We start from the raw sequence: 7500 nt of genomic DNA on the forward strand, positions 1-7500 counted from the left end.
AAAGCAAAATTGTCCCTCTCCTCGCTGGAAGTCCAAAAAAAAGGCGTAAATTTGACTAAGTGCCTAGGAGGATGTCCCTTTAAGAAGGCCGACGTGCTATGGTTCTCCACCTGGGTCAGGAAAGCAAAATTGTCCCTCTCCTCGCTGGAAGTCCAAAAAAAAGGCGTGAATTTGACTAAGTGCCTAGGAGGATGTCCCTTTAAGAAGGCCGACCTGCTATGGTTCTCCACCTGGGTCCGGAAAGCAAAATTAGTCCCTCTCCTCGCTGGAAGTCCAAATAAAAGGCGTAAATTTGACTAAGTGCCTAGGAGGATGTCCCTTTAAGAAGGCCGACGTGCTATGGTTGTCCACCTGGGTCAGGAACGCAAAATTAGTCCCTCTCCTCGCTGGAAGTCCAAAAAAAAGGCGGAAATTTGACTAAGTGCCTAGGAGGATGTCCCTTTAAGAAGGCTGACCTGCTATGGTTCTCCACCCGGGTACGGAAAGCAAAATTAGTCCCTCTCCTCGCTGGAAGTCCAAAAAAAAGGCGTGAATTTGACTAAGTGCCTAGGAGGATGTCCCTTTAAGAAGGCCGACGTGCTATGGTTCTCCACCTGGGTACGGAACGCCAAATTAGTCCCTCTCCTAGCTGGAAGTAGTCAAAAAAAGGCGGAAATTTGACTAAGTGTCATTATTTTAGAGTACCAGGCCTCTATAGAAAAGTTTGGTTTTTTGTCTATGTGTCATCATTTTAGAGTACCAGGCCTCTATAGAAAAGTTTGGTAAATTTGACTAAGTGTCTAGGAGCATTTCCCTTTAAGAAGGCCGACGTGCTATGGTTCTCCACCTGGGTCAGGAAAGCAAAATTGTCCCTCTCCTCGCTGGAAGTCCAAAAAAAAGGCGTGAATTTGACTAAGTGCCTAGGAGCATTTCCCTTTAAGAAGGCCGACGTGCTATGGTTCTCCACCTGGGTCAGGAAAGCAAAATTGTCCCTCTCCTCGCTGGAAGTCCAAAAAAAAGGCGTGAATTTGACTAAGTGCCTAGGAGCATTTCCCTTTAAGAAGGCCGACGTGCTATGGTTCTCCACCTGGGTCAGGAAAGCAAAATTGTCCCTCTCCTCGCTGGAAGTCCAAAAAAAAGGCGTGAATTTGACTAAGTGCCTAGGAGGATGTCCCTTTAAGAAGGCCGACGTGCTATGGTTCTCCACCTGGGTCAGGAAAGCAAAATTGTCCCTCTCCTCGCTGGAAGTCCAAAAAAAAGGCGTAAATTTGACTAAGTGCCTAGGAGGATGTCCCTTAAAGAAGGCCGACGTGCTATGGTTCTCCACCTGGGTCTGGAACGCCAAATTAGTCCCTCTCCTCGCTGGAAGTCCAAAAAAAAAGGCGGAAATTTGACTAAGTGCCTAGGAGGATGTCCCTTTAAGAAGGCCGACGTGCTATGGTTCTCCACCCGGGTCCGGAACTCAAAATTAGTCCCTCTCCTAGTTGGAAGTCATCAAAAAAAGGCGGAAATTTGACTAAGTGCCATCATTTTAGAGTACCAGGACTATAGCTGGGGAATTGGAGCCCTCTGGTGGACACTCGCTGCAAATGCACCCTGAATTAAACACATTATTTCCAGTTCTTTTGGTGTTCCCGGGGAATGAGAGGCCTTTTGTGGGCCAGAAAGAGTGGGGGACCCTTGGAGCCCCTATTTTCAGACAGTTTGGCTTATTTCGGTGACGCCGGGGCGTCCATCAGGTCTTCCCGGGGAATGAGAGGCCTTTTGTGGCCATATGTCAACAAAAGAGTGGGGAAATGGAGCCCTCCGGTGGACTCCCGCTGCAAATGCACCCCCCAAATTAAATACATTAATTCCAGGCCTTTTGGGGCCCTATATTCAGACGGTGTGTAGCCCTCCAGTGGACTCCCGCCTCCAATGCACCCCCCAAATTAAAGACATCACCCCCCAAATTAAAGGCATCATTTCCAGTTCTTTTGGGGCCCTATTTTCAGACAGTTTGGCGGATTTCGGTGACGCCGGGGCGTCCATCAGGTCTTCCCGGGGAATGAGAGGCCTTTTGTGGCCATATGTCAACAAAAGAGTGGGGAAATGGAGCCCTCCGGTGGACTCCCGCTGCAAATGCACCCCCCAAATTAAATACATTAATTCCAGGCCTTTTGGGGCCCTATATTCAGACGGTGTGTAGCCCTCCAGTGGACTCCCGCCTCCAATGCACCCCCCAAATTAAAGACATCACCCCCCAAATTAAAGGCATCATTTCCAGTTCTTTTGGGGCCCTATTTTCAGACAGTTTGGCGGATTTCCTTGACGCCGGGGAGTCCTACAGGTGTTCCCGGGGAATGAGAGGCCTTTTGTGGGCCAGAAAGAGTGGGGAACCCTTGGAGCCCCTATTTTCAGACAGTTTGGCTTATTTCGGTGACGCCGGGGCGTCCATCAGGTCTTCCCGGGGAATGAGAGGCCTTTTGTGGCCATATGTCAACAAAAGAGTGGGGAAATGGAGCCCTCCGGTGGACTCCCGCTGCAAATGCACCCCCCAAATTAAATACATTAATTCCAGGCCTTTTGGGGCCCTATATTCAGACGGTGTGGAGCCCTCCAGTGGACTCCCGCCTCCAATGCACCCCCATAATTATAGACATCACCCCCCAAATTAAACACATTATTTCCAGTTCTTTTGGGCCCCTATTTTCAGACGGTTTGGCGTATTTCCTTGACGCCGGGGAGTCCTACAGGTGTTCCCGGGGAATGAGAGGCCTTTTGTGGGCCAGAAAGAGTGGGGAACCCTTGGAGCCCCTATTTTCAGACAGTTTGGCTTATTTCGGTGAGGCCGGGGCGTCCATCAGGTCTTCCCGGGGAATGAGAGACCTTTTGTGGGCCATATTTTCAGACAGATTGGCCTGTTTCAGTGACGCCGAGGCGTCCATCAGGTCTTCCCGGGGAGTGTGAGGCCTTTTGGGGCCCTATTTTCAGACAGAAAAAAAAGAAAAGTAACCCTTACACTACAAAGGACAGCGGGGAAACGCCCCCCCAGCAAAGTCACAGGGGAAGTGGGGTAGACAAGTGGAGAGTGTCTGGGGAAAAGTCCACAAAATGATCAAAAATCACACACAGGTACGAGTGCCACAAGTCCCGCCGCGTCCCACCCGAGTCCGAGGTGCCCCCCACATGCCCAAAACGCACCCAGCAAAGGCGCACTGTGAGTGGGGAAGAAAAGTTGGAAAAGTGGGCAAAAGTCCCGAATTTGATCCAATATTATACCCAGGTTCGAGTCCCACAAGTCCCGCCGCGTTCCACCAGTGTTCCGGGGTGCCTACAATGTCCACAACTCACCCAGCAAAGGCGCACTGTGATTGGGAAGAAAAGTTGGGAAAGTGGGCAAAAGTCCCGAATTTGATCCAAAATCACACCCAGGTTTGAGTCCCACAAGTCCCGCCGCGTTCCACCAGGGTTCCGGGGTGCCTGACATGTCCACGACGCACCCAGCAAAGGCGCACTGTGATTGGGAAGAAAAGTCGGAAAAGTGGGCAAAAGTCCGGAAAATGACCAAAAACCACACCCAGGTTAGAGCCCCACACGTCCTGCAGTCGCACCCGAGTCCTGGGATGCCCAACATGTCCAAAAAAATCAAAAAAAGCCCAAAAAATCAAAAAAATCCCCGGGCCGTATCTTGGACGCCGGCGTACCGCGTTCGGCCCTCGTGCCGTAGTTTGGCGACCGATTGTAAAAATTTGCCGCGACCGGCTAGTTTTTTTCCTTGGAGTAAATAGAGAGTAGATCCAGCAGAAAATATGCACTATAAACAAAGAGAGGGAGTTTGGAGGGGGGCAAAAACGCCCTCTTGGAACTTTTGCAGCAGCACACATCAAACTAGCGGGGAGAAGGCATGCATAGCAAAAGTCCACGAAATGATCAAAAATCACACCCAGGTTCGAGTCCCACAAGTCCCGCCGCGTTCCACCAGTGTGCCTGACATGTCCACAACGCACCCAGCAAAGGCGCACTGTGAGTGGGCAAGAAAAGTTGGGAAAGTGGGCAAAAGTCCCGAATTTGGTCCAAAATCACACCCAGGTTAGAGTCCCACAAGTCCCGCCGCGTTCCACCAGTGTCTCGGGGTGCCTACAATGTCCACAACTTACCCAGCAAAGGCGCACTGTGATTGGGAAGAAAAGTTGGGAAAGTGGGCAAAAGTCCCGAATTTGGTCCAAAATCACACCCAGGTTCGAGTCCCACAAGTCCCGCCGCGTTCCACCAGGGTTCCGGGGCGCCTACAATGTCCACGACGCACCCAGCAAAGGCGCACTGTGATTGGGAAGAAAAGTTGGGAAAGTGGGCAAAAGTCCCGAATTTGGTCCAAAATCACACCCAGGTTCGAGTCCCACAAGTCCCGCCGCGTTCCACCAGGGTCTCGGGGTGCCTACAATGTCCACAACGCACCCAGCAAAGGCGCACTGTGATTGGGAAGAAAAGTTGGGAAAGTGGGCAAAAGTCCCGAATTTGGTCCAAAATCACACCCAGGTTCGAGTCCCACAAGTCCCGCCGCGTTCCACCAGGGTTCCGGGGTGCCTACAATGTCCACAACTTACCCAGCAAAGGTGCACTGTGATTGGGAAGAAAAGTTGGGAAAGTGGGCAAAAGTCCCGAATTTGGTCCAAAATCACACCCAGGTTCGAGTCCCACAAGTCCCGCCGCGTTCCACCAGGGTTCCGGGGTGCCTACAATGTCCACAACTTACCCAGCAAAGGTGCACTGTGATTGGGAAGAAAAGTTGGGAAAGTGGGCAAAAGTCCCGAATTTGGTCCAAAATCACACCCAGGTTCGAGTCCCACAAGTCCCGCCGCGTTCCACCAGGGTTCCGGGGTGCCTACAATGTCCACAACTCACCCAGCAAAGGCGCACTGTGATTGGGAAGAAAAGTTGGGAAAGTGGGCAAAAGTCCCGAATTTGGTCCAAAATCACACCCAGGTTCGAGTCCCACAAGTACCGCCGCGTTCCACCAGGGTTCCGGGGTGCCTACAATGTCCACAACGCACCCAGCAAAGGCGCACTGTGATTGGGAAGAAAAGTTGGGAAAGTGGGCAAAAGTCCCGAATTTGGTCCAAAATCACACCCAGGTTCGAGTCCCACAAGTCCCGCCGCGTTCCACCAGGGTTCCGGGGTGCCTACAATGTCCACAACTTACCCAGCAAAGGTGCACTGTGATTGGGAAGAAAAGTTGGGAAAGTGGGCAAAAGTCCCGAATTTGGTCCAAAATCACACCCAGGTTCGAGTCCCACAAGTCCCGCCGCGTTCCACCAGGGTTCCGGGGTGCCTACAATGTCCACAACGCACCCAGCAAAGGCGCACTGTGATTGGGAAGAAAAGTTGGGAAAGTGGGCAAAAGTCCCGAATTTGGTCCAAAATCACACCCAGGTTCGAGTCCCACAAGTCCCGCCGCGTTCCACCAGTGTCTCGGGGTGCCTACAATGTCCACAACTTACCCAGCAAAGGCGCACTGTGATTGGGAAGAAAAGTTGGGAAAGTGGGCAAAAGTCCCGAATTTGGTCCAAAATCACACCCAGGTTCGAGTCCCACAAGTCCCGCCGCGTTCCACCAGGGTTCCGGGGTGCCTACAATGTCCACAACGCACCCAGCAAAGGCGCACTGTGATTGGGAAGAAAAGTTGGGAAAGTGGGCAAAAGTCCCGAATTTGATCCAATATTATGCCCGGGTTGGAGTACCACGAGTCCGGCCGCGTTCCACCGGTGTCCCGGGGGTGCCTGCCATGTCCACAACTTACCCAGCAAAGGCGCACTGTGATTCGGAAGAAAAGTTGGGAAAGTGGGGAAAAAAAGGACCGGGAAATATCCAAAATTATGCCCGGGTTGGAGTACCACGAGTCCGGCCGCGTTCCATCGGTGTCCCGGGGGTGCCTGGCACGTCCACAACTTACCCAGCAAAGGCGCACTGTCAGTGGGGAAGACCAAACATGTCTCGGATTTTTTCCAAGTACCTTAACGAGAGAGGCTAAAAAGCACCTGTTTTTACCTTCTCTCGTTGTTGTACTTAGAAAAAAAACGAGAAAAAAAAAAATCTGGGTTTTTTTCTAAGTACCTTAACGAGAGAGGCTAAAAAAACCATTTTTTACCTTCTCTCGTTGTTGTACTTAGAAAAAAAACGAGAAAAAAAATTTTCCCCATTCATTTCAATGGGAGTTCATTTTTTTTTTGGGATTTTTTCTAAGTACCTTAACGAGAGAGGCTTAATTTTTCACCTACTTTTTACCTTCTCTCGATTTTTCGTTTTTTACCTGGTCGACCAAAACACCTCCATCTCGTTACTATGTGCACCATGTCTGACAGGCTGAAATCACAGGGAACGCGTCCGAGTCAAAGTGAGCTATTTTCGGACACAAATATGGTGTTTTTCCCCTCTATCCTCTGGTCCTTTTTTCAAACTGATCTTCCAGCATCTGAGCGACAGGGGCTCATGCAGACACCTGTGTCCGCCCGAGGGGCGCCTTCCCGGACACATATATGGTGCTTTCCCCCTCTTTACCCCGGTCCTTTTTCAAACTGCTCTTCCAGCATCTGAGCGACAGGGGCTCATGCAGACACCTGTGTCCGCCTAAGGGGCGCCTTCTCGGACACATTTTCAACTTTTCCCGCATGAATGAAATCCTGGAACTGATTCCACCCAGGTACTTAGGGCTTCCAGGGCTTGAGCGACAGGGGCTCTGTCCGGAGCGTGTGTCCGCCTAGGGGGCGCTGTCCCGGACACATTTTCAACTTTTCCCGCATGGATGAAATCCTGGAACTGATTCCACCCAGGTACTTAGGGCTTCCAGGGCTTGAGCGACAGGGGCTCTGTCCGGAGCGTGTGTCCGCCTAGGGGGCGCTGTCTCGGACACATTTTCAACTTTTCCCGCATGGATGAAATCCTGGAACTGATTCCACCCAGGTACTTAGGACTTCCAGGGCTTGAGCGACAGGGGCTCTGTCCGGAGCGTGTGTCCGCCTAGGGGGCGCTGTCCCGGACACATTTTCAACTTTTCCCGCATGAATGAAATCCTGGAACTGATTCCACCCAGGTACTTAGGGCTTCCAGGGCTTGAGCGACAGGGGCTCTGTCCGGAGCGTGTGTCCGCCTAGGGGGCGCTGTCTCGGACACATTTTCAACTTTTCCCGCATGAATGAAATCCTGGAACTGATTCCACCCAGGTACTTAGGGCTTCCAGGGCTTGAGCGACAGGGGCTCTGTCCGGAGCGTGTGTCCGCCTAGGGGGCGCTGTCTCGGACACATTTTCAACTTTTCCCGCATGAATGAAATCCTGGAACTGATTCCACCCAGGTACTTAGGACTTCCAGGGCTTGAGCGACAGGGGCTCTGTCCAGAGCGTGTGTCCGCCTAGGGGGCGCTGTCCCGGACACATTTTCAACTTTTCCCGCATGAATGAAATCCTGGAACTGATTCCACCCAGGTACTTAGGGCTTCCAGGGCTTGAGCGACAGGGGCTCTGTCCGGAGCGTGTGTCCGCCTAGG

This window comes from Nerophis lumbriciformis, linkage group LG33, assembly GCF_033978685.3.
Source record: "Nerophis lumbriciformis linkage group LG33, RoL_Nlum_v2.1, whole genome shotgun sequence".
Classification (NCBI taxonomy): Eukaryota; Metazoa; Chordata; class Actinopteri; order Syngnathiformes; family Syngnathidae; genus Nerophis; species Nerophis lumbriciformis.